Here is a 26920-nt window from a genome sequence, read left to right on the forward strand (position 1 = left end):
AATCACTCTCATTTGTTTCCAATGTCTCAATATTCTTTGAGTGCATTATGTGGATTTTTTGTAGCTTAATCTTTCTAATAAATTTGTACAGGTCGATTCGTGTCTGTGTGTAGTCAAAGGCTGGAGTGGGACAGAACGCCCCCGGACGGTCCACCCCGGTGGTGACGAGGAGCACACGAGGGAACAAATGGAAATAAATAAGGCACTCCCGGCACAGAACACAATAGTCAATTTATCAGACAGGGAACTGTCAGAGAAAGAAGAGAGAATCCTGCAACTAGGACTGACGTTCTGTCCCACTCCAGCCTTTGACTACAGAGAAATCAGCAGAAGTCTTTCATATCATGAAAAATAACTGGAAGATCTTGAAGACAGACAGTGTGATAGGTAAAACACTACCAGACTATCCCCTAATATCGTACAAGAAAGGAAATTCATTTAAGGACCATCTTGTCAGCAGTCACTATGAGTGTAAGAGTAGGAAGAAACCATCAGTGGTGGGATTTTATTCTTGCATGAAATGCAAGGCTTGCAAAAACTCGCACAAGGTCAAAGAATACCAGATACCTGGGAAAACGAACAAAACCCAAATATCCAAATTGCTAAATTGCAATTCGGAGTATACTGTGTTTTGATTGATGTGCCCCTGTGGGAGAAAATACATAGGGAGCACAATCAAACAAATTAAGTTAAGGGTTCTTGAGCATATGAGAGCCATCACCACGAGAGACCAGAGCTCCCCAGTGGCTCGGCATTTCAAGGAGATGCACAAAAGCAACAGCAACTTGCTGACCTTCTTTGCACTGGACCAATTGTTCAGAACTGAGCGAGGGGGAGATTGGGTAAGAAAATTGCGAACCCTAGAATCCAGGTTTATCATCCTACTCCAGACTAAGACCCCAGGAGGTATGAACAATGAGGAAGAAATGTGGACTCATATTTAATATATTGTCCACTTCTTGGGGGAGAGGGAAATTTAGAAAGAGAAAAAGAACCCATCTCCTAGACCCGAGTACCTGCTAAATATTAGCTTGAATGTAATAAAGCCCATCCCGGGCTTGATTGCAAGGGCTATACTAAGCCCTAAAATAATGAGAGAGCGCAAACTGATCAAAATGTAGAAATACATCACACTTACACGTAGTAAGCACAAGTCATGAAGAGAAATGCCATGAGTGCTGATAGTATCCATAGTTATATTCTGAAATGTGTAGTTAATATAGAGATTTAAGTAGAAGTGGAACTAATACAGAAATGTGAGAAGCAATATGATTTTATTAGACGTGATTATTCCTGAATCCATGTTGTGTAGCTGCTAAAATGTAAGATGGCATACGGAAACGTTGAACGTGGTAGGCCTTAGGGCCAGAGCTAGGAGGGAGGGGGAAGGTGATTCAAAGTCATAACGTGGATTGCACTAATGTTTAGTAATAATGAGTAGGTTTTGATTTATAGATGTGTTTACCGAATCAGTAGAATAAAAGTATTTACATGCTAATAGTTAAAGAAGAAGTTGAATATTATAAAAATGTTGTAGGGCTGGAAAGCTTTAACGTTGATTTACACATATTAGTCTGGGCCGGGGAATGTTGCAACGCGGTTGGAAGACCATGAGAATTGGGATTTGGCTGCAAATGTCTGTCTGGAAGAGAAAAAGGGGTATTCAATTATAAATAAATGAATAGAAGTTTGTTCATGAAATGGACCAGACATGGAGGAGGGTTCCGGAATGTTTAAGGGGTATCAGCGGGCCGGAGAAGAGTCTGAGAAGCAAGGTCGACTCTAACCACAAGGCCTCATCATGGAAAAAGCCAGAAGCTACACCACGTGAGGGGCGTCTCACGAGGGGCGTCCTAAATGTTGTTGGATTTTTGTATTAGGGACAGCACCCCTGGGTGGAGTTAGAGCAGAAGTCTGAGGACCCTTTAGAGAGCGGATGGGTAGGCAGAGAGGGGTCATGATTGGAGAACTATAGGTTCTCACCAAGAGTTTGAGAGTGGGTGGCTTCCCTTGGGAGTCATTCACTGCTGACACCTTTTGATAGATTGAGACCTGGTTAAGTAGGGATACCATCTAGAGCAGGGTAGGGTCAGCCTAACCTGTATTTTCCCTCCGGCTGTAAATGACTGATAGATTTCAATATGTGTCTATGCTAATAGCACTATTGTTTTTAGAACTGGTATTGGTAGTTTCCGTTGTTCGTCTGAGGGCTTTCAGAGAGCACATGTATGTAGTTGGGCCCGTGTATCTGGTGAATCTCATTTTGAGATGCTTGTACCTGCAACTTATCTTGACTTTATAATAAACCTTTGAAAGCTAGAAGTTGTTTGTGATCCTTTGAAGCAGAGTCCTTTATTGGGTGAACTAACTTGGTAAGAGATGCACTTTCTTCCCTCAATGACAGGCAATAAAGGTTCAGACGACCAGACCGGGGTTTTAGATCGATAGTGATAAGGTATTGATCAAAATCTCGCCCTTCCAGTTGGTAGCTATAGAGGATGGTTGCCTTCTTGAGGAAGGTGATCTAGGCCAGGTAAGATTACCCCAAGGCCCCTAGAGATCGATGATCGGAAGAACCGCCCGCCGAAGAAGGACCGGATGACGTGAGACAGAAAAGCAGCAGTATCGGTCGAGAGTGAGTATAAAGGGTCATGCGTGTTAAGATTGCGGTGTTTTGTATTTGCATTTATGTTGTAATGTCTGGCGGAGTTGAATGCTCGTAGAGTGATTGTGGAACAGGTTGTGAGCGCGCGCAACCGGTGGAAATCTTAAGCTCAAAGAGAGCTTAAGTGGTTCGGGTGTATCGGACACTCAGAGTAATTGTTAACTAGAGTGAAGGGGGTCATAAGGTACCATTGATCACCCGGAAGGACTAGATAGGTGGAACGTAAGAGTGAGTGCGTGAGTAACGGACGCTGGTCGGAAGTTACTGGGTGTGTAGAGAACCTATCAGAGAGACGATAGACATCTCGTCAGTTGTGTTGACAATTACAAATAGACTGTGGACGTACAGTCGAGGGAAGTGACCGCTTGGTCGGAAGTAGTCATTTTTCGGTGTATGAATGGGACGCATGCATGATCGCGAGGAGAGCTGAGAAAGGAGGGGTGCTGCTGCGAAGCGGAGACTAGTGACGTCAGAAAGTGCCGCGCTGGGATTGGCCGGCCGGTGAAAGACCGCGCTGCGATAGGTCAGCTAGCAAAGCCGCGCTAGGATTGGTGGATTGTCATCAGGAAGTAAACAAAGTATTCAAGCTGGAAATTTTGCGCATAATTATGAAGTGTTTTAAATGGTTAAGAGCGCTGTTTAAAAGAGAGCGCAGGGGATCATACGAAGGGGAAGAAGCCCCGCCGGAGGGTACGCCAGCTCGTTACATGGGGACAAATGTTGGGCTGCACACGATTCTGTGGATCTCAGAGTGGAGTGAGATGACAGATGGAAATGAGGAACTTACATTCCCGAAGTACGGGACGTTCAGATTAGAGGTGCTACACAGATTAAAAGCAACTATGACCTCTACGAGACCCTTGCCTAGACCAACTCAGTTTGAAGCCCTTAATGCATGGATTAGGGCAGCGCATGAGAAGAACATGAATAGACGGCAAGAAAGAGTGAAACGCTCGGTAAGGGCAGTACAGGATGCCAAGTGGGATGCGGACGCTAAGAGATGGAGGGTGCATAACATGGAAGTAAATAAATTATATCCAGTGTTAGAGATGCCCGGGAACAAAAGCCCCCTAGAAGAGGATGACGAGAGCGAGACAGAGGACAGCCTGATAAACAGATTATTGACAGACAGGCCACCTCCGTATACCAGAGCAGGGGGAGATGTCGAGAATAGAGAGAAGGGGGGGGGCAATGCAGGAGAGCATGGGCCGCTTCCCAGTCTCAATTGGGATCCTGCTGCAAAGAAAGAACTGTCCCAGTCTAGCCAAGTGCAACAGGTGGTCGGGAGGTTTGTGGTGCAGAAGGCACCAGAAACGGAGTGTGCCACTTCCTACGCATTACCCGATGCACTACAGGTACCTGTTACCATAGGTCCTATAGTATCAATATATGACCCAGATAGGGCTAGAGGGGAAGAACGGGTACGGAGGGGCAGAGAAAGAGCAGAGATGGCAAGGAGGAATGATACGATCAACTCCCCAAGTCAGTTGCCGATACCAAGGGATTGGAGCACCCCAGTACACACAACAGGAGATCTGGGGGACATTAGATGGCCAGAGGATATGAGGGGACCAGGACGGAAATCCTTTCAAGAGTTAAACGAGTACATGAAGAAATGGGATGAGGCAGTTGAGGCTCACAAGAGCATCATAGCAGCAGAAGCTGAAAGGGAAAGTCAGGACAGCAGAGCCCGGACTCACTGCGGGGCTGAAGAGAGCAGTCCGGAGTGGGACGGGAGGGAGAAGGACAGTAGGAGAGTCACCCATTGGGCCCGGAGTGGAGGTAGATCAGACCTGGGAAATGGGGACCCAGAGAACGGGGGGGTGTCTCGCCCAATACATAGTGAAGAAGACAGGAGGGCTCGGGAGTACAGGGACAGCTTTAAGTGTATCCACTGTGGGCCCGGCAACAGAGAACAGAGTGGGAGTTGCGAGAGGCCGCACCATAGTCCCTGTGATGACGGACATGAGCGCAGCCCAGGGAATATGGGAAACCAGGAAGGATCGTATCAGATACTGAGTGATACGAGGCCAAGAGAGAATGGAGACCGAAGGGAGAAAAACAGAGATTCCTACTGTGAAAAGAGAGGAGAGAATGGACAAAGTAAGACAGGGGGTAACAGGCCCGTGTTCCATCACCTTCCAAGATCGGATGGCCGAGCATGGGATCTGGAGAGATGGGAACAAGAGAGAGCACTCCCCAACTCTCCCGAACCCAAACGTAGGGCCCGGAGTTGGGATGGGAGAGAAACCTGTGAACCTCCCTCGAAGGAGTTATTGCGAGCAGAAATAAAAGCCAAAAGACTTGATGTCTCCAGCTTAAAATCAGATCTGGATGACATGGTAGACGGTACCCTGCCCTTGGAACGAATGGACATGTATGAGCAGGACGAAATTCTGTTCATGGCAAAGGACGTAACTCGAAAGGCGAGGGCAATCCATGAGAAATTGGTAGAATTAGCAGGCAAATATATGGTGGACCTGTCAAGAACCAAAGCATTACAGGGCAACCACAGGCTACATTACACAGACCAAGATCTAGATGAGAGGAGAACCATCGGATTGAAAACACACATAAGGGAACTGATCACTGGAATAAGGACATGGAGGGCCCTAGATAAGTGGGAAGAGAGGTGGTCGAAGAGAGGGACCGTCAGGAGAACCACACTTGGGATGACACCAGGAGGACAGCAGGGAGTAGAGACATACCCTTTGAGGGAAGTCGCAAATGGGACCTATGTCCACGTCCCTTGGAGTAGGGGGGATTTAGCTGCTTTTACCACCTCTTTCCCCAAATTGCGGGAAAACCCAGTGGAGTGGTATAAGCAAGTTGAGAGATTCGTAAAAATCTCAAAGGTCCTATGGATAGATTTGAACACGCTGTTTGACATAGTAGTGCCAGGAGATTTGTGGACCGCATGCAAGGTTAGCGCTGAGTGGCCCACCATAGAGCCAGAGAGAGATGCTAAGACTAATGGGCCGTCCGAGAGTGTGATGGCAAAGTTCGAGAGAGTATTGACTTGGCTGAAAGATAAAGTGCCAATGCAGGACATAGATTGGGTAAAAATTGACCGAACACGACAGGAACCCAAAGAGACAGTTCACGAATACTATGAGAGACTGCTGAAGGCGTTTAAACAGTATAGCGGTCTGGATGTCATGGATCCGAAGGACATAGGGCAATTTGTGTCCAAATTTGTTTTGGGGCTGAGACCGGAGATTGGTTTAATGATACAGCAACACTTGATCTGTTGGCAAAATAAACCCCTAGACGAAATACTGAGGTATGCCAGGTACTGCTGTGATGAGATAGACTCCAAGGCTAAGAAACTAAAGGAGAAACTGATGGTGGTACAGATGCAGGCAGCAGGGAAGGGGGGACAGCAGCAACAGCAACCAGGAACAGGTACTGGAGGAAAGAAACAGTACAGCCAGAATAAGGGCAATGAGGAGAACTCCACCTTTAGACCCAGGATAGATATAGCTGCCTTAAAGAAAACAACTAGGTGCCACCAGTGTAACGAGGTGGGGCATTGGAAACGCGAGTGTCCCTATAATGTTGAGATAGGAGACCAAGAGGTAGAAGAGGAAGAGACCCAGAGGGCGCCTACAAGAGGGGTAACGCAATACCAGGGAAAGGTGCTCAAAGGGGGGCCTCCTCCCCGAGCCCAGTTCCCGCAGGCACCCAGAGTAGGGACTATGGGTAAGACGTATAGACAGATGCCCCTGTTTGTCGGAGGAGAGGAATGCTATTATGTGGACCCACTAACTGGACAGAGAGTGGAAAGGGATGACTGCACCCTCGGGGCGGCTTTGGAGGTAGACCAGAGGGGACCCTATGTTGAGGCCGAAGTGGCAGGGTTCCCGACGACATTTCTAGTGGACACAGGAGCCACCCGATCCACGATTAGATCAGCCGCAGTTCCAGGCCTGCCCATGTCGGGAGAGACCATACAAGTGGTGGGGGTCGCTAACAGGAGAATGACCAGTCCTCTGACTGAGCCTGTGCAGGTGAAGATAGGGAACTACAGTGATGAGCACCAGTTTGTGGTTTGCGATTCTAGTCCTGTATGTCTGCTAGGAAGAGACCTTTTGTGCAAATTGAACTGCACTATATACTGTACCCCGCAAGGAGTGGAGGTACTGACTAATGATGATGATGCAGACTTTAAAGTCGCAAATTCCAGAATATGTGTGGAGTTGTATCCCACTCTGACAGTAGACGAGCTCCCCTGGGATCTGAGAGAGACAGTTGCTCCAGAAGTATGGGATTTCACTGGGGAAGAGATTGGGTTGGTGAAAGGGGTGGACCCAGTGAAAATTGTAGTGAAACCTCATGCTGAGTTTCCAAGGACACCTCAATATAAATTGACTCCAGAAACGATTGCAGGCATAAAACCCGTGATTGAGTCCATGATTAAGCAGGGAATACTGAAAGAAATCGTGGGTAGTCCATGTAACTCTCCGATTATGGGTCTGCAGAAACCAAATGGGAAATTTCGGATAGTGCAGGACCTCAGAAAGATTAATAACATAGTCGTTTCATGTTGTCCAGTGGTACCGAATCCATCAGTGATACTGTTTCAGATACCGTTCCAAGCAGAATGGTTCACTGTAATTGATCTTTGCCAGGCTTTCTTCTCGATCCCTCTGGACGAAGAAAGCCATTTTCTTTTCGCATTTAAGCTGGAAGGTCGCGTCCTAACATGGTGTCGTATTCCTCAGGGGTATACAGAGAGCCCATCGATCTTCAACCAGCTCCTAAAGAAAAATCTTGAAAGTCTAGTGCTGCCCCAGAGGTCAGTTCTGGTCCAGTACATAGACGACCTCCTTGTGGCGTCAGAAACAGAGGAAGCTTGCAGGGAAGACTCTATTGCATTGTTAAATCACCTAGCTGAAAATGGGCATAAGGTGTCCCCGGGAAAATTGCAGTATTGCCTGACAGAGGTACAGTACTTGGGACACAGAATTGAGAAGGGTAAACGAAAAGTGTCACCAGACAGGATCGAGGCCATCATGAAGATGAATGCGCCTAAAACACAGAGAGAAGTCAGGATGTTTCTAGGAATGGTGGGATATTGCCGACAGTGGATTGCAAACTTTTCACTGAAAGCAAAGCCCTTGCAAAAACTGACGCACAAGGAGGTGAGTGATCCGGTACCATGGGACAAAGACTGTTTGATGGCGTTCCTGCAGCTGAGAGAGGACTTGTGTCGTGCTCCGGCTCTGGGAATGCCAGATTACGATAAACCATTCTTGCTCTACTGTTGTGAGAGAGAGGGATGCGCGCTGTCTGTGTTGGTCCAAATCCATGGGAATGCCCGTAGACCAGTCGCTTATTTCTCGGCTACTTTAGACCCAGTAGCCGCAGCGTTGCCCGGATGTCTCAAATCCGTTGCCGCAACAGGTGTCAGCATTGAGAGATGTGAGAACATTGTTATGGGGCACCCGTTAGAGGTATACGTGCCCCATTCCGTTGAACTGTTAATGACCAGGACCAAAACACAGCATCTGACCAACAGTAGGCTCACGCGCTATGAGCAAGTTATACTTGCTGCAGAGAACGTGACCCTCAGGAGATGCTCTGTTTTGAACCCTGCCACCTTGATGCCACTTCCAAACGATATTGGGGATGATGATGAATGTACAGACCATGACTGCCTCGATGTGACTGAACTATGCACCAAACCAAGACCCGACATCGTAGATGAGCCACTGACCGACCCAGATGAAATTTTCTTTGTCGATGGCTCATGTGTAAGAGACGAAGTTGGGCAGTTGAGAGCAGCTTACGCTGTTTGTACAATTACTGGAGTAGTGGAAGCTGGATGCCTGGAAGGAGTACACTCCGCTCAGGTAGCCGAGATTATTGCCCTGACACGTGCCTGCCTGGCAAGCAATCAAATCCGAGTCACCATATACACTGACAGTCAATATGGTTACGGGGTAGTTCATGATTACGGGCAGTTGTGGTCTCAAAGAGGTTTCATGACCTCTTCAGGCTCTCCCATTCGCAATGGAGAGTTTGTGCGCCTGTTGTTAGAGGCGTTGCAATGTCCAGCAGGTATCGCAGTTGTGAAGTGCACCGCACATACCCGAAATATGGACTTCGTGTCACAAGGCAATAGATATGCCGACGAAGTCGCGCGGTATTGCGCGGAAACAGGGTACTCTTTCACAGAGGTGGAAGTGGGTGGAATAAATGTAAGGACTGAATTAGCTATGATATTGGAAACTGTTGATACTTGGGACGAACTGAAAGAGATGCAGGAGAATGCTCCTGACTGTGAAAGAGAAACATGGCAAAAGGCAGGATGTGTGATGGGTGAGGCCCATTTCTGGGTCTCAGCAGATGGCAGAGCAGTGTTGCCCAATGAGATGGTAAGCCCAATGGCCAGACACATACATGGTCCCGTCCACTTAGGAAGAGATGCTATGCTGAGAGTGTTTAGACAGACCTGGTACAACCCTAAGTTCAGAGTAGCAGCCGAAGCAGTGTGCCAGTGTTGTGTGACGTGCCAGCAGTTGAATGTAGGGAAAAAGACACCAGTTGCACTGAGCCACATTGGGAGGTCGGGAGGTCCATTCAATCGAATGCAGATAGATTTTATCGAAATGCCAAGGTGCAGCCGCCTCCGTTATATCCTGGTGGTTGTTTGCGTTTTCTCCAGATGGGTTGAGGCATATCCTACACGTAGGTGCGACACCCTCACAGTAGCAAAGTTACTGCTTAGGGAGCTTATCCCGCGCTTCGGGGTGCCGGCCTCTTTGGAATCAGATAGGGGAACGCATTTCAACAGCTCGCTTGTGAAAATGATTTGTGCAGCTTTGAACATAGATCAGAAACTACATTGCAGTTATCGACCAGAGGCTTCAGGAATTGTGGAGCAAATAAATGGCACCATCAAGGCCAGAATTGCAAAGGTGTGTTCATCAACATCCTTGAGTTGGCCTGATGCGTTGCCATTGGTCCTTATGAGCCTCCGTAGTACCCCGGATAGGAGAACGGGTTTGTCTCCTCATGAAGTATTGATGGGAAGAGCAATGAGGTTACCTTCTGTCCCAACTGCTGCACTAATTAGCATCACAGATGATATGATCCTGGACTATTGTAAGGGGCTGTCTGACGCCATTCATTCTGTGTCCCTTCAGGTGCAGGCTGCCGAGGTACCATCGTGCCAGGACCCGTGTCACGACTTGCTTCCTGGGGACTGGGTCCTGGTGAAAAAACACGTGAGAAGCAGCTGCTTGGATGTTCGTTGGCGTGGGCCCTTCCAGATCATCCTGACCACAAACACGGCAGTGAAGGTGGGAGGCCTGCCCAACTGGATCCACGCGTCGCACACGCGGAGGGTTCCAGCACCTCTGGAAGAAACAGCTCCTCTCTCGGATAGATGTCCAGCAGCGGACCGAGAAGCCATAGAGGGGGCTAGCCAAGCTGTAGAGGTGCCAGCGGAAGCGAGGAACGAGTCTGACCAAGCTGAGGACGGCCAGTACAGCAGCGAGACAGACGACGCTACTGAAGGAGAAGGTAGCTGGGAGTACGAGTCAGACGCTGACAGGTCTGACAGAGAGCGTGAAAAAACAAGAAGAAGACGGAGTAGAAGGGTACGTGGAGAAGCTGATTGGCCGCAAAGAAGGAGCTCTAGCCTGAGGTCAACTCCGGAGAGAACCCTTCCTCCGATATCAGAAGACTCAGACCCAGAAGAAGGTGCTCAGGGCGCTGAGGCACCGGAGTTGAGGAGGTCAAGAAGAGTGCGTGTGCCTAACAGAAGATACTCCACCCCTGAGTGGGCATATCTGGCGACAGATGGCTTCGAAACCAGTGACAGGGAGGATCCGAGCGGTGGTAGTGTCCAGTTCTGAGCCCATCGTCACAGTGGAAATAAGACTGTTAGTACCCGGAGTCGAACAAGAAGGGTCACTGACATTCATGCTTCCCCGTCCTCCCCGCCTCAGCAAGTTAAAGCACATGTTTCTCACAGAATTGCAATTCCCCGATTTTGGTACAAAGATATCAGCCCAAGAAGAGCACAATCTTCGTATGGAAATATTGAACTTTGCTGTCGAAGCTACAGGCGAGCGCCTGATAGTGGATGCTTAAAAGACTTTGTAAATAAGCGTGAAGAAAAGAAGATTACCTAGCGCCCAGGAAGCAGAGAATCTTAGGGACTTTCCCTGAGTTGATGGAGAAGGGCTAGGGTTGTCTATATTGAACTATTAAAGGACTTTTGCGAAGAAGGTTGTCAGCTTCCAGTTGTGTGGTTCTAAGGACAAAGGAGTAAAAGAGACTGTAAAGGAACGAGAAGAAAAGAACTTTGTGCTGAGTTGCGAGAGAGCCACACTGTCTGACGAAATGGAGGCCGGCACCCAGAACCGCAGGGCTAAATGTATAATAGGCACACTAATAGTAGGAGTGATAATATTAATAGCTTTAGTAGTAACGGTCTCTTATGTAAAGGGACATGAGGAAGAGGCAAAGGTAACTGATGTGAAATCTGTAGAGGCGCTTACCCCCACCGTTGCTGGGGAGAAAAGGGAAAACACACAAGAAAAAGCGTTATTAGCTGCAGAAGCCCGCAGGTTACATGTGGATGAGTCCCAAGGTGACTTTAGGTCAAATGCTTATGCTAAATTATTATACGAATACGTGGATGCCATGGAGGTCAAGGACTGTTACGTCTGCATGCAGTTGCCGGCGTCTGTAGATGAAGGCATTCGATATCATCACCTCCCGTTGACATATGGCATTACATGTAGCTTATTGCTTAGTATATTTTATGGGAGAGATAGTTTTGAATACTATTTCTCCAATTACGATGCAGTGTTACCAGAAGTCCCAAATTATAAACAAATGAATAAATGGGACTACTGGAAGAGTGAAGACAGGTTAGCAAAGTTTTTCATTCCTTGGATTACCTTAGATACTTCACATGCCCGTATAAATAACCTGACATGCAAGGTGTCAGAAGTCGAGAAAAAGTTTATAGGGCAGGTGGATGATCGAAATAGGAGACAAAAGATTTTGAAAAAATCAGGACAATGGAAAACAGATTGGACCGAGGAAGAAAAGGCACACAAGAGAAAGGGTAGTAGTGGTCCAATAGCTTTAGATAGAACGCAAAGAGGAAAGTTATGTCTTCATAGAGCCAAAACGTATTATGAAAATGTATACGTGGGAGAAGTTAGCTGTGAACATGCTTTCAATTTAGAGTACTACACCAAGGACTTCCTAAAGGGAATGCAAGTGATTCCCAATGTATATTTTGTATGTGGAAGAAATGCCTACGTGAGGCTACCTGATAATTGGTATGGCTCATGTTACTTGGCAATTATCTTCCCTAAAATATATCATGCCCAAGACTTAGAGATCATCGAGGGCAAGACATCATCGAGGGGAAGGAGAGATGTAGGAGGTGTAGAAATGGTTGGAGATGTCTTTGGAGCTGTGTTCCCTCTTCTGGGATTAATCCTTAATGATGTTAAAATTAGACGACTGGCAACAGTCGTAGACAGGTTGTCTGCCAGCACTGCTCAGTCCTTAATGCTGGTAGAAGGAGAGATGCAATCGATAAGGGCTATGGTTCTCCAGAACCGTCTTGCATTAGATGTCCTATTAGCAAAGGAGGGCGGAGTCTGTAAGGCTTTGAAGGTCCAGGAATGTTGCACTTACATTCCAGACAATTCGAAGCCCCTTGAAAAGGTTATTAGGAACATAACTGACATTCACAAAGAGATCGAGGACCTGAGTAGAGAAAATGTCTGGGAAAAGGTGGGCCAAGGAATAAGTGAAGCTGGAGGTTGGCTCACCACCTTAGGCAAAAGCTTTGTGTGGAAAATACTAAAACCTATCATCATAATATTGATCTGTGGGATCGTGTTATGGGGTTTGGTGAGGGTATTCAAATGGTACAGAGCAAGAAGGTCAGAGAGGGCTCAGAGAAAACAGCTGCAGAGATTGGCTGCCATACAAGATAGTCAGTACCGGAGTCTGAGGGCTCTGGAAACACAGAAACGAGTTATGTTAGCAATTACTGCAGTTTAAATGTTAATGATGACCCCGAGAGGTCATCAAAGGGGGGAACTGAGAGAGCGCAAACTGATCAAAATGTAGAAATACATCACACTTACACGTAGTAAGCACAAGTCATGAAGAGAAATGCCATGAGTGCTGATAGTATCCATAGTTATATTCTGAAATGTGTAGTTAATATAGAGATTTAAGTAGAAGTGGAACTAATACAGAAATGTGAGAAGCAATATGATTTTATTAGACGTGATTATTCCTGAATCCATGTTGTGTAGCTGCTAAAATGTAAGATGGCATACGGAAACGTTGAACGTGGTAGGCCTTAGGGCCAGAGCTAGGAGGGAGGGGGAAGGTGATTCAAAGTCATAACGTGGATTGCACTAATGTTTAGTAATAATGAGTAGGTTTTGATTTATAGATGTGTTTACCGAATCAGTAGAATAAAAGTATTTACATGCTAATAGTTAAAGAAGAAGTTGAATATTATAAAAATGTTGTAGGGCTGGAAAGCTTTAACGTTGATTTACACATATTAGTCTGGGCCGGGGAATGTTGCAACGCGGTTGGAAGACCATGAGAATTGGGATTTGGCTGCAAATGTCTGTCTGGAAGAGAAAAAGGGGTATTCAATTATAAATAAATGAATAGAAGTTTGTTCATGAAATGGACCAGACATGGAGGAGGGTTCCGGAATGTTTAAGGGGTATCAGCGGGCCGGAGAAGAGTCTGAGAAGCAAGGTCGACTCTAACCACAAGGCCTCATCATGGAAAAAGCCAGAAGCTACACCACGTGAGGGGCGTCTCACGAGGGGCGTCCTAAATGTTGTTGGATTTTTGTATTAGGGACAGCACCCCTGGGTGGAGTTAGAGCAGAAGTCTGAGGACCCTTTAGAGAGCGGATGGGTAGGCAGAGAGGGGTCATGATTGGAGAACTATAGGTTCTCACCAAGAGTTTGAGAGTGGGTGGCTTCCCTTGGGAGTCATTCACTGCTGACACCTTTTGATAGATTGAGACCTGGTTAAGTAGGGATACCATCTAGAGCAGGGTAGGGTCAGCCTAACCTGTATTTTCCCTCCGGCTGTAAATGACTGATAGATTTCAATATGTGTCTATGCTAATAGCACTATTGTTTTTAGAACTGGTATTGGTAGTTTCCGTTGTTCGTCTGAGGGCTTTCAGAGAGCACATGTATGTAGTTGGGCCCGTGTATCTGGTGAATCTCATTTTGAGATGCTTGTACCTGCAACTTATCTTGACTTTATAATAAACCTTTGAAAGCTAGAAGTTGTTTGTGATCCTTTGAAGCAGAGTCCTTTATTGGGTGAACTAACTTGGTAAGAGATGCACTTTCTTCCCTCAATGACAGGCAATAAAGGTTCAGACGACCAGACCGGGGTTTTAGATCGATAGTGATAAGGTATTGATCAAAATCTCGCCCTTCCAATAATGAGACTCCCAGGTTAAATATCCGTGAACCACCCAAGCCAGTTCCCACCTCTAAATGCCAAAGATAGCTGCCCAATTAAGGGATTGATTAACAAATAAAACACTTCATTGAAACACTTGTGAGCGCTTTCCTTCTTTTGTACAGTTCATGCACTGGTTTTGGCGAAGAAAAAGCGATAGTCGACGTTTCGGTCTCTTAAAAATAAATTGATGAGACCATCCTTAGGACAAAACAGATATATACGAGGGCCCCTAATGTCAGGAATAGAAGCAATCGGAAACCAGTGCATGAACTGTACCAAAGAAGGAAAGCGCTCACAAGTGTTTCAATGAAGTGTTTTATTTGTGTAAATAACATGTACTTCTTGCAACACTGTTGATATATATTGTCTGTACCCTTCTGCTTTGATTCTTTTAATGTATTAAATACCAACTCTTCATATACACCCTTCTCTGATCTTTATATTTAGATCATTTGATGTGACTATTACAAATTGAACTAGTAACATGTGTTGCATATGTGCACACCAGACTAATATTTCTTTGGGTCTTAAAGTGATATTTGTGCTACAAACGCTAAAAACAACAAAAACAAAATCCCTTGAAGGTACCATTACCCTTCCATATTCTGTGCCCAAACCCTCAAGGGTATATTGGGTTGCTCGCTTTCTCTGTATTATCTCTCATTGATGGCCAGCACCAACATACTTTTAGAAACACCTCCCACCACAAGTTCTACAATTGCGAACTTTAGAGCTGGGAGCTACGTTCGAATTTCGGCATCCGCTCAACATCCTGTGATTCCTGTGATCCTGTGTGTCTCCCCGTGCCTACCACAAATGAATGTGTTCTTCTGTAATGTAAATTGTGGTCATGCCATGTTGTCGAGTTCGCGCTATATAATATTGCAAGGAAAAATACAGTAGGGAAACTCGAGTTCACACACTACTGAACGCGCACTCTTAAGTGCATCAGCACTGCGAATCGGAGCATTTCACAGGCCTGTCACAGTTAAGAAATGCTATCAAAACGAAATCCTAGAAAACAATATACTACTGGCCGGCAGCAATTCATACCTGGACAACGTCGGGACGGACTGCTAGTAGTTTATAAAGAAAGTCCCTCAGCAAAAAGCAATTCTGGTAATTTACTGACCTCTGCTGGGCTTTTTCTATCAAAACAGTTAAAAAGAGGCAGTTGAACATTAAAAAAAGTCCCTAAGCGGAAGCTGACAAGTCCTAGGGCTGATCTCCAAAGCCCACAAAGTACATACACATATACGTATATACTAAAGTATTTACTAAAGAGATATACTAAAGTATATACAAGAGGTCTTGAATGCTCGACCTAAAAAAGTCGTCTAAATATTGATGCACGGTGACTACATGGGTCATAAGATCTTACTATTCCTCACTTCCCAAAATTCTCTCATCCCATCATCCAAGGGGAAGTTTCGCATAACTGGGTAATATTTTGGTACTCATCATGCAAATTTGTCTGGACATCTTATTTTGAAAAATAAAAATATTATTGCTTCGGCACAATTCCAATATTTCTAAAATAATATTGTTATGCTTATTGGATTGCATGACTACAAAAGAGAGAAACTGGGTGCTCTTATTCCTACTTTGTGTCTTATATGAGTAGATAAGGATGTTACATCCATAGTTATCATCCAATAGTCCATTTGCGAAGGTATATTACTGATCAAATCTGTGCTATCTCTTAGACAGGAAGGTAACTTCACATATGGTTGTAAAAAATGATCTACAAATTCCGATGTTGCTCCAGTAAACTCCCTATTGGGGCTTCTATAAGGCAACCTTGCAGTTTCTACAGATTCATATGGACTTCAGATAAAATCTATACCATGGGGATTACTGGTTGCTCACATTAAAGATATTGGTATTCATCATCCTTGATGAGGGCCCTCATCTTTACAATCTAAAACTTTCTCTTGATATTTCCTTATTTGCATTTTGTGTTTTACTCATTCACGCAATCCGTAACATTCCAGTTTTTTTTTTGTGCTTCATAAATACATATCTCACTAGCCATTAGCACTATATTTCCTCCTTTATCCAAGGGTTTAATAATTAAGACACAATCTGTTTTTGACGGCTCCATATTGCATCCTGCATCTTTTTCTGAGAAACATTCAGAGGTTTATGTTTTCTCCTCCTACCCTTTAAATTATTGATGACAAAATCATGAAACCCATATATTGCATCTAGTGACTACTTGAGTATATATTTCGACATTTCTTTTCTTCAAATTCTTCAAATTAATGAATGTCTTATTGGTGAGAAAATAATGAATTCAGGAAAGTATATATGTGTAACACTATATTGTTTTGACCCACAGTAACACAATAGAAATGAAAAAGATACCCCACTCTAACATTATGGTTGTTTTGTTATAAAGCTGAAACAAAGTGTGTAGTCCTATATTTATGTTTAGTATTGTGACATAATATGTTTGAAACAGTTAGAGTTTGGGGAAATGAAAAAGATAGTGGTCGGAGGACGGTCAAATTCAGAACGAAATGCATAACCAGTGTCTAATCACAATGCGATTGCAAAATAAGTTAATCAAGTTGGAGCCATAAGGTGCTGACTCTTAATTTTGAAACGTTTTCTGAGCCTCGTTTGATTGATATATATGTGATCAAGGCCTCTGTGTAGGCCGAAACGTCATGCTGTGGTGTGCCGCTTCCTCGAGGGAACAATAAAGGAATATTGCTCACTGCACCTGAGGTCTCCTCTCTTCTTCCTGCACAGCGGTTTCCAGTACTGGGCTCCGGGCGAGAGGCAGCAGGGATTGTTTCATATATATATATATATATATATATATATATATATATATATATATATATATATATATATATAGTAAAGGAGCAAGTGGAAGCAAGGGAGCTTGACTCCCGAAACGTGTAGATGTATTTCGTCATTTTAATTAAATAAAAGGACTTTCGTAACCTACCTTGGAGTGCCGGATGATTTATTACTTTTGGAAATAGATCTTATATTCAATATATATATATATATATATATATATATATATATATATATATATATATATATATATATATATATATTACCTACTTGCGATAGCCAGTAGGTATATATAGTTAGGACGGTTTCCCATAGGAAATCCCCAACATTCTATTGGGAATAACTTTGGCCCTGGTTGATGAATCTTCGCAAATTTCTCAAAATGCTCCGCTCCTTCCCTGAAAGTTTGGGGGGGATTCGTCAAGTGGGGGCTGAGAAAAAAGGGGGGTCCCAAACCGTGTTTTCCCCATGTTAATTTCCATAGGACCTTTAGACTCAGCTACAGCTTGAACCGCTGAAGGGAATTACACCAAACTTGTCAAAATGGTAGTGTCTGGTATGCAGATCACGCTTTTGGTAAAATTGTGTAAATCCCTCCAGTGGTTCCTGAGAAAATTCGAAGAGAAATCAATTATATATCTATAAGCGCGAATGCGTGCGCGCAGCCCGCGATTTTTCGCGATTTTTTTTTGGGGGGGGTGGGGCTTGGGGGGGGCTTGGGGGGTTTCTCTCTTTCATTTTAATGTTTTACTTTTAATTTCGAGGGTGCCCACCCCTCGTTTTGGCCCCCGAGATCACCGCCGCCGCCCGAGCTGCCTTAAGATGGCCGCCGCCTGGTTGTGGGCGGGGCCGGCGAAGGAGCCGCGCTCCGATTGGTCAAGGAGCTCTGACGTCATCAGGGGGCTCGCCTCAGGGCCGCGGTGGGATTGGCCCATCGTTCGGAGGTTAACTCCTTTGTAAACGATCTGTGCACGCCGGGGCAGCCCGTCTGCTGGCCGGCACCCAAGTGCATGCCCTGCACGCACATAAACAAACCCAGAACGCGCCCAAATGTATTTGGGCGGGCTGAGGTTCTGATGGGGGTAGGGCCGGTAGGCAGGGGCTGTGCACGCGGTAGCGCGAAGATCTTTTTCCACTTGGCAGGCTGCCACCAGTTGTCCAGCATAAACTGCGCAGTTTAGTTAACTGCAGTGCATTCGGCAAATCGGGCGGCAGCTCCCCACGCCACGGTCGGACGGCCCACGGCACCACGAGTCACTGCAGTCAGTGCACATTAAGTTAGCCAGGTCCCCGGTGTGGCCCCGGCCCGACGCAACCACCAACAACGACCTCTGGTCAGGAGAGTCAGGACGGTCTGGCAGCACTGCAGACTGCGGCCTGGTAGCAAGCAGGAAGCACGGCACGCAGAAGTACCACAGAGCGTGAGCAGGCCAGTGAGACAGTGCACTAGCAGCCAGGAGCAGTGCTAGCTAAGCGCCTAGCAGCAGTGTGTCCTGCCGACTAACCCACCACGAATAACGGCAAGACCGAAGTGAAGATAGAAGTTAAGCAAAGCACGAGAGCCCCTAAAGTTTAGTTAAGCTCTGCAGCAGTAATTGAAATAATTGTAATTTGCATGTAAACTAACTAACTGGGTAAGCGACGCCAGGCCAGCTTGGCACCTTACTAGGGATTCCGCAGCCAATTTATGCCGTATGCATCACCACCAGACACCGAACAGAGAGCATACGTCTCTTCTTTGTAACAAGTACCCTACTGACAGAACAACACTTAAGACTTATTCCATTTACACAATGACCTGTCACACTGACTTATTTCCTATGTTGTGGGTTGGCATATCCAGTCATTCTCTGTCTGGCTGACATATAGTCCTGAATTTTCCAAACTTTCACGCACAGTACGTTATTGTTACATTTGGGCAAAACAATATTCAATAAGCTGTTGTCTTATGTCCACTTATGGTTGAAAACTTCACTTCTGAGCAAGCCTTCTATCTAGCCCTCGTGCAGAGTAATACTGCCGGGCCCATGGGGAAATCTGGCAGTGCCAGAAGGGCTAGCCTGACATGATAGCAAGGGAACAGTTTTTTTGTCTGTGGGTCTGTTTTATACTTTGGTGGGCTGTTTTTTATTGGTGATTTCCCCCTTATTGTCATAAAAGTTACCTGCAGCAAGTACACCTTCATGCAATCTCACATACCTTTCAAAACACTTCTAAATTGTGTCTTTACAGTTTAAAAAATGCCCCGATTTGCAAATGAGCCACTTTTTTTGTTAGCTATCTGATGATTCGCTACTGGGGGCTACTTTTACGTTGGTGCCCAGTCGCTCTTTCTAGCCCAGGTCGGCCCTGAAGTTCTTTCTGTGTTGCTGGCAGAAGCCATGCAGTTCACTGCTCAGTGCTCACCCTTCTGCTTGGGTGGCGCCCTCGCACGCGCCTCTCTTTGCTTTGCTGCTGTATAATTTCGAGCGCATTCCCACCGTTTTACAGTATTGTTGAACGAATGAAATAATTGGGGATAAAAACTAGGGGCTTCATGGCTGCAGTGGGAGTTTGAAATATTGTACACAGCAGCGACTCAGCTCCATACTGTGAGCCTGATGAGATGTTGAGTTTGAAAGCACTGTAAATGGACTCTGTTTTTTGTCTGACTCTCCAGTAACGTAAAGGCAGATGGACTTTCGACTAAGAGGCTTCCAAATGATAATTTCTCCCCATTCAAATGCATCCGAATAAATGGATGCAAACGTCGGGACGCGAAGATGCGCTCAATGCTAATGAGCAGCCACGCAATGGGAAAATCAGACAGCAACGCCCGTATTTTAAGGTTAACCAGAAAAATAACGTCTACAAAGTCATTAACATTTTTCAGTTAATTTCACTGCTGTACCTGTCATTTCTGTAAAGGTCACGGTGCGGCCGGGGAGAGTCAAGAGTGATTTTCCTAATGAGGAAGAAATAATACACACAAACGTGGTGTTTATGGATCAATACAATACACTATCAAAAAATACCCGGGCCAGCAGTAGCACACACCGTGGCAGTGGCACTGAGGTGCCTGCGCCGCCCACACCGGGGAAGGGCGCTGTGTGTGTCATGTGTGATATCAGAGTCAGACATGAAACTTTCGGCAGGGAGGGCACCGCACTGGCGGATGACACTTAGAGGTTTAGCTCAGGCCCATTGGGCCTAATTAATCCCACAATAGTGGCTCGGGCTCGTTTCAGTTTCATGTCTGGGCTCTCTGTGTAATTCTAGGGCTTCGTGTCTGCTTCACACAGGCTTCGTGGCACCCTAGTATCTCATTTAACAGCCATATGGATTTATCAAAGCGCACCAGTCTGGCGCAGCAGCCTGTCCTTCTTTGGCAAATCATGGCGTCTGACAAATCTCGCCACGTACCTCCTGTGTTTTAGGGACTACAACAATGAATATGTCAGCAATGTGCCTCTCACAAACCACCATCACCACAAGCACCATGGCACCGTTTCTTCCCTTACATATTTATATATTAGCATTTAAAAAACCAATGAAATTCACTGAAAAAACCATAGGTTATACACTATATATAGTTAGGAATTAGCCTTTAAAAAAACAATGAAATTCACAAAAAGAACCATAGGTTTTAGGCCTTATATAGTTAGGAATTAACATATAAAAAACCATTGAAATTCCTCCTATATAGCTAGCTGGACATTTTATTGACATAAAACCCAATGAAATTCCATATATAGTTACTTGCAATAACTATATATAGCGCACCCGCAATCCACTGCTGATGATGTCACATATTACATCATTCATGACATGGTCAGTGACATCACTGATGACATCACTGATGACATCTCAAATGACATCACTGATGACATAACTGATGACATCTCAAATGACATCACTGATGACATCATGACACACCAATACCAGTAACTACATACGCACTCACTGATTCCTACGTCTACGCACACATTCACTCATTCACCCATACAATCACTCGTACATACAGTCACTCATTATTACAACACTGTCATATGCACTCATACACCTATGCAGACACTCACACACTGCCACTCATCCATGGACTTACTCACACACCTAGTCAGTCCTGTAAAGAATCAATCACACTTCGATTTCCTCATCTATACAGTTAAACACAGAACACCTTACTTTTTCAAACATATACTAACGCATACTTACTCTCTTATACAATTACTGATACAAGTACACATTGATCTGCACAGAGTCACTCGCCTCCCAGCCAGTTACACACACACTCAGTCTTCCATACAAATACTTGGGCAACCAATCAATAAGCTATATAGCTACTCATATAGCTATTGATCAACACATGCAGCAGCTTGCACAACAACAGACATATTGATGCACACTTTCAGACAGTTTAGTTATTAACCCATGCATTCAGTAAGACACATTCATTCACTCGCTCAGTCAGTCACGCACCTACTAAATCCTTCATCCAGACACTTATACATCCACTCATTCTTCAATATGTAAAACATATTTAAACTTTACAGAAACACACAGTCACTGGATGATGTCATCAGTGATGTCATCAGTGATGTCACTGACCATGTCATGAATGATGTAATATGTGACATCATCAGCAGTGGATTGCGGGTGCGCGATATATAGTTATTGCAACTAACTATATATGGAATTTCATTGGGTTTTATGTCAATAAAATGTCCAGCTAGCTATATAGGAGGAATTTCAATGGTTTTTATATGTTAATTCCTAACTATATAAGGCCTAAAACCTATGGTTTTTTTTGTGAATATATATATATATATATATATATATATATATATATATATATATATATATATATATATATATATATATATATTTTGCAAAGGAAACCTCCGAAAAGGGGAGCCCATGACCCTACAGGGCGGCCTCTTCTTCCGGGCACGGAGAAGCCCGGTTTACTTTCCTTGGCAAGAAACAACACGTGAGAGGCCCACTCGAGGAGACATCAGGCATTCAATCAGGCAGAGTGAACAGTATCCATTGTCCCAACTAGTTTCGGCTCGAAGCCTTGTTCACGGGCAGGAATAAAAGACGAGTGTCTATGTTCACGCATTTATATGACGTGTGTAGGTCACCTGACTGTTCTTGAACTGCTACATCCAGAATGCACCGTTCTACACAGGTAAGCAATAGGAAAGTTCCATCTATTGTATCTGTGAGCGCAAATGTCCGCGTTCTGGTGGTGCATTCGCTGTGACTGGCAATGTAACCCAGGTGGGGAACAGGCAGGGTTCCAAATGAAAGCACAATGCTTGGCTGACGTCCTGCTTGATGTTCGTGCTGGCGTCTCCCCAGTGATTGAACGGAGAGTCATCCCCGGTCAAATCCCTTCCAGCGCTGCCGTCAGAACTTCAAGTGAAACCACAGTGGGCCGGGCGGCAGCGTGTGGGCTAGTCTCCCTCATCAAAACTTTGCAAAGGAAACCTCCGAAAAGGGGAGCCCATGACCCTACAGGGCGGCCTCTTCTTCCGGGCACGGAGAAGCCCGGTTTACTTTCCTTGGCAAGAAACAACACGTGAGAGGCCCACTCGAGGAGACATCAGGCATTTAATCAGGCAGAGTGAACAGTATCCATTGTCCCAACTAGTTTCGGCTCGAAGCCTTGTTCACGGGCAGGAATAAAAGACGAGTGTCTATGTTCACGCATTTATATGACGTGTGTAGGTCACCTGACTGTTCTTGAACTGCTACATCCAGAATGCACCGTTCTACACAGGTAAGCAATAGGAAAGTTCCATCTATTGTATCTGTGAGCGCAAATGTCCACGTTCTGGTGGTGCATTCGCTGTGACTGGCAATGTAACCCAGGTGGGGAACAGGCAGGGTTCCAAATGAAAGCACAATGCTTGGCTGACGTCCTGCTTGATGTTCGTGCTGGCGTCTCCCCAGTGATTGAACGGAGAGTCATCCCCGGTCAAATCCCTTCCAGCGCTGCCGTCAGAACTTCAAGTGAAACCACAGTGGGCCGGGCGGCAGCGTGTGGGCTAGTCTCCCTCATCAAAACTTTGCAAAGGAAACCTCCGAAAAGGGGAGCCCATGACCCTACAGGGCGGCCTCTTCTTCCGGGCACGGAGAAGCCCGGTTTACTTTCCTTGGCAAGAAACAACACGTGAGAGGCCCACTCGAGGAGACATCAGGCATTTAATCAGGCAGAGTGAACAGTATCCATTGTCCCAACTAGTTTCGGCTCGAAGCCTTGTTCACGGGCAGGAATAAAAGACGAGTGTCTATGTTCACGCATTTATATGACGTGTGTAGGTCACCTGACTGTTCTTGAACTGCTACATCCAGAATGCACCGTTCTACACAGGTAAGCAATAGGAAAGTTCCATCTATTGTATCTGTGAGCGCAAATGTCCGCGTTCTGGTGGTGCATTCGCTGTGACTGGCAATGTAACCCAGGTGGGGAACAGGCAGGGTTCCAAATGAAAGCACAATGCTTGGCTGACGTCCTGCTTGATGTTCGTGCTGGCGTCTCCCCAGTGATTGAACGGAGAGTCATCCCCGGTCAAATCCCTTCCAGCGCTGCCGTCAGAACTTCAAGTGAAACCACAGGGGGCCGGGCGGCAGCGTGTGGGCTAGTCTCCCTCATCAAAACTTTGCAAAGGAAACCTCCGAAAAGGGGAGCCCATGACCCTACAGGGCGGCCTCTTCTTCCGGGCACGGAGAAGCCCGGTTTACTTTCCTTGGCAAGAAACAACACGTGAGAGGCCCACTCGAGGAGACATCAGGCATTTAATCAGGCAGAGTGAACAGTATCCATTGTCCCAACTAGTTTCGGCTCGAAGCCTTGTTCACGGGCAGGAATAAAAGACGAGTGTCTATGTTCACGCATTTATATGGCGTGTGTAGGTCACCTGACTGTTCTTGAACTGCTACATCCAGAATGCACCGTTCTACACAGGTAAGCAATAGGAAAGTTCCATCTATTGTATCTGTGAGCGCAAATGTCCGCGTTCTGGTGGTGCATTCGCTGTGACTGGCAATGTAACCCAGGTGGGGAACAGGCAGGGTTCCAAATGAAAGCACAATGCTTGGCTGACGTCCTGCTTGATGTTCATGCTGGCGTCTCCCCAGTGATTGAACGGAGAGTCATCCCCGGTCAAATCCCTTCCAGGGCTGCCGTCAGAACTTCAAGTGAAACCACAGTGGGCCGGGCGGCAGCGTGTGGGCTAGTCTCCCTCATCAAAACTTTGCAAAGGAAACCTCCGAAAAGGGGAGCCCATGACCCTACAGGGCGGCCTCTTCTTCCGGGCACGGAGAAGCCCGGTTTACTTTCCTTGGCAAGAAACAACACGTGAGAGGCCCACTCGAGGAGACATCAGGCATTTAATCAGGCAGAGTGAACAGTATCCAATGTCCCAACTAGTTTCGGCTCGATATATATATATATTGCCTACTAGCGGTCGCCAGTAGGTAGTTATAGTTAGGATTTTTTTCAATGTTAAATCTCAAAATTCTATTTGGAATAACTTCGGCTTCGGTTGACAAATCTGCCTAAAAATTTCCTCAAAATGGCCTCGCGGCGCCCCGGTCCTTCCCTGAAAGTTTGGGGGGGATTCAACAAGTGGGGTCCGAGATAAAAGGGGGGTGCCAAAACACGTTTTCCCCATGTTAATTTCCATAGGGCGGTCGATTTCACTTTTAGCTCGAACGGCTGAATGGATTTACACCAAACTTGGCAAAATTGTAGGGACTAGTAGCCCGATGTGCCTTTGCTATGTCTCAAGATATGTGCTGCAGTGGATTTTGAGTAATTTAGGTTCAAAAAAATATATATATCTATAGGCGCGCCCCGGTACGCACACCGGGGAGCGCACCGGGCGCGCCACGCGACTTGCGCGCAGAAAGCTGATTGGCTCTTAGGTGTCTGTAAACATTCTAAACAGTCTGGAGCGGCCGCCATCTTGTGTCTCGGTAAAATCGAGACACAAGAGGTGGCAAAAACAAAGGGGGGAATTGACCATAAGGGGGCAGGGTAGACCCCCTCCTGACCCCCTAGGTTTAATGTGGGGGCTAAAATAGGGTCCCGCGGGGCATTTTAAAAAAATATTTTTTTTCGATTTGCGCGGGGGAGCGCCCGGTACGCGCACAGGGAAGCGCACCGGAAAGCGCACCGGGGAGCGAAGCACGGGGAAAATCCAGGACCATATTTATGAAGGCCTTGCGCCGCCAGTTTTGCGGCGCCTGTGCGTCACTTTTTGTGACGCACCAGTGGTGTAAAAAAATGCGCATTGTTACGCTTTATTTAAAAAGTGACGCATCTAGGTAGGTGGGTCACTTTTTTAAACCCTGCGCCACATTATACCTGCGTCAGGTATAATGTATGCAGAGGGGGCGTTCCCCCGCAAAAAGCTTCGTAATAGTGACGCAGTGAAATCTATGAGATTTCACTGCTTTACTTTTAGGATGCTGTTGCGTCAAAATCTTGCGCCTGCCTCACAGCATGTGTAAGACTGACGCAAGACCTTTCACATGTTGCTTTTCCCATGTGAAAGGACGCATTACTGGAGTTGCGTCACTTTTGTGACGCACTCCAGTAATGCGTCAATTTTGTGTTTACAGGTACGTCAGAAATACTGATTTATCTGTAACTCCTTGCGAGTTGATTCGTCATACATTAAATATGACACATCTGGAATGTCATAAGGAGTGCGCACAGAAAAGTGACGCATCGCTGTTTTCACGTAGCGATGCGTCACTTTTCAGAAATGAGGCCTCCAGTTTATTCACTGTGTCACCTCTACGACCCTTTCTTGCGTCAATACGTCCCTTTTGCATGCATTACACCTGACGTAGGAATAATGTGGCACAGGGGTTTACAAAGTGACGTATTTACCTAGAAACGCCACTTTGTAAATATGAATAAATAAGGTGCATTTTTTTATTGGACTGTTGCGTCACAAAAAGTGATGCTTTGGTGGCGTTAAAGTGACGCATGGCTTCATAAATGAGGCCTTCTGCCTTCAACTCCAGCAATGCATCTTTTTTTATCCTTCCACACCCCTGTTCCTTTTTAACATTTTCTTTGAATATCAACATTCCCCATATTCACTCTTCTTCTCCTTACTTTCTTTCCTAACACTCACCTTCTTTCAGTACTCCTACTTCACTTCCTTGCTCCTCTCACACCTTTCTGTTCTTTCTTACTCATTCTCCTTTCCATTATCAATGCACTCTATTTCACTTACTCTTTTTTCATTTTTTTAAGAATATAGCTCTTTGATGAGAATTGGAGGTAGTTCTGAAAAGAACTTTTTGTTTTCTTCTTTTTTCTAAACAGGAACAAAAACAGGGAATGGAAACTGCTCAACAGGAGCAAAAAAAACAAAAATAATTAGGGGTGGGAAGGGCAGCGATGGTTCTCCAATGCTCGAACCATGAGCTGGACACTTTGCTCCCCATAGGTGAGTAGTTGATTGCAGTATCTGCATCTGAGGACACCATGGTTAAATGCAGGTTGAATGTTTGGCACCTGCTCCTGCGATTGCCCCCTCCCAGAAGAAGTTGCTCCTCCGGTGGATGTAGAGGCCCCATCACTGGGAACCTCTTGTGCCAGAGCCCAGACACTTTCCTGGGCAAAATTCTGGGGGTGCTTCCTCTCCACATGCCGGATCATTGTGAAGTTCCCAAATGAGTACTTTTTTAAGTGGTTACCCCGTGACAGCTCTTCTTTGCAGATCCTGCATTCCACTTTTGGAGCATTCACCTTTTTTTGGCCAGGTGGGATTTTAAAAAATTTCCAAATGAAATGTTCCTTAACTTTTCGTTGAGGAGGCTCTTCATTGATGAATTCTGGTTCATCCTCACTGCTGGATTGTCTGGCAGCCATTGTAAAACCAAGAAATATCCAGGAGCAAAAAGGCAGGTCTTGCAGTCACAAAAGTGAAAGAAGAA

Source organism: Lissotriton vulgaris, chromosome 1_1 (genome assembly GCF_964263255.1).
Source record: "Lissotriton vulgaris chromosome 1_1, aLisVul1.2, whole genome shotgun sequence".
NCBI classification, from domain to species: Eukaryota; Metazoa; Chordata; class Amphibia; order Caudata; family Salamandridae; genus Lissotriton; species Lissotriton vulgaris.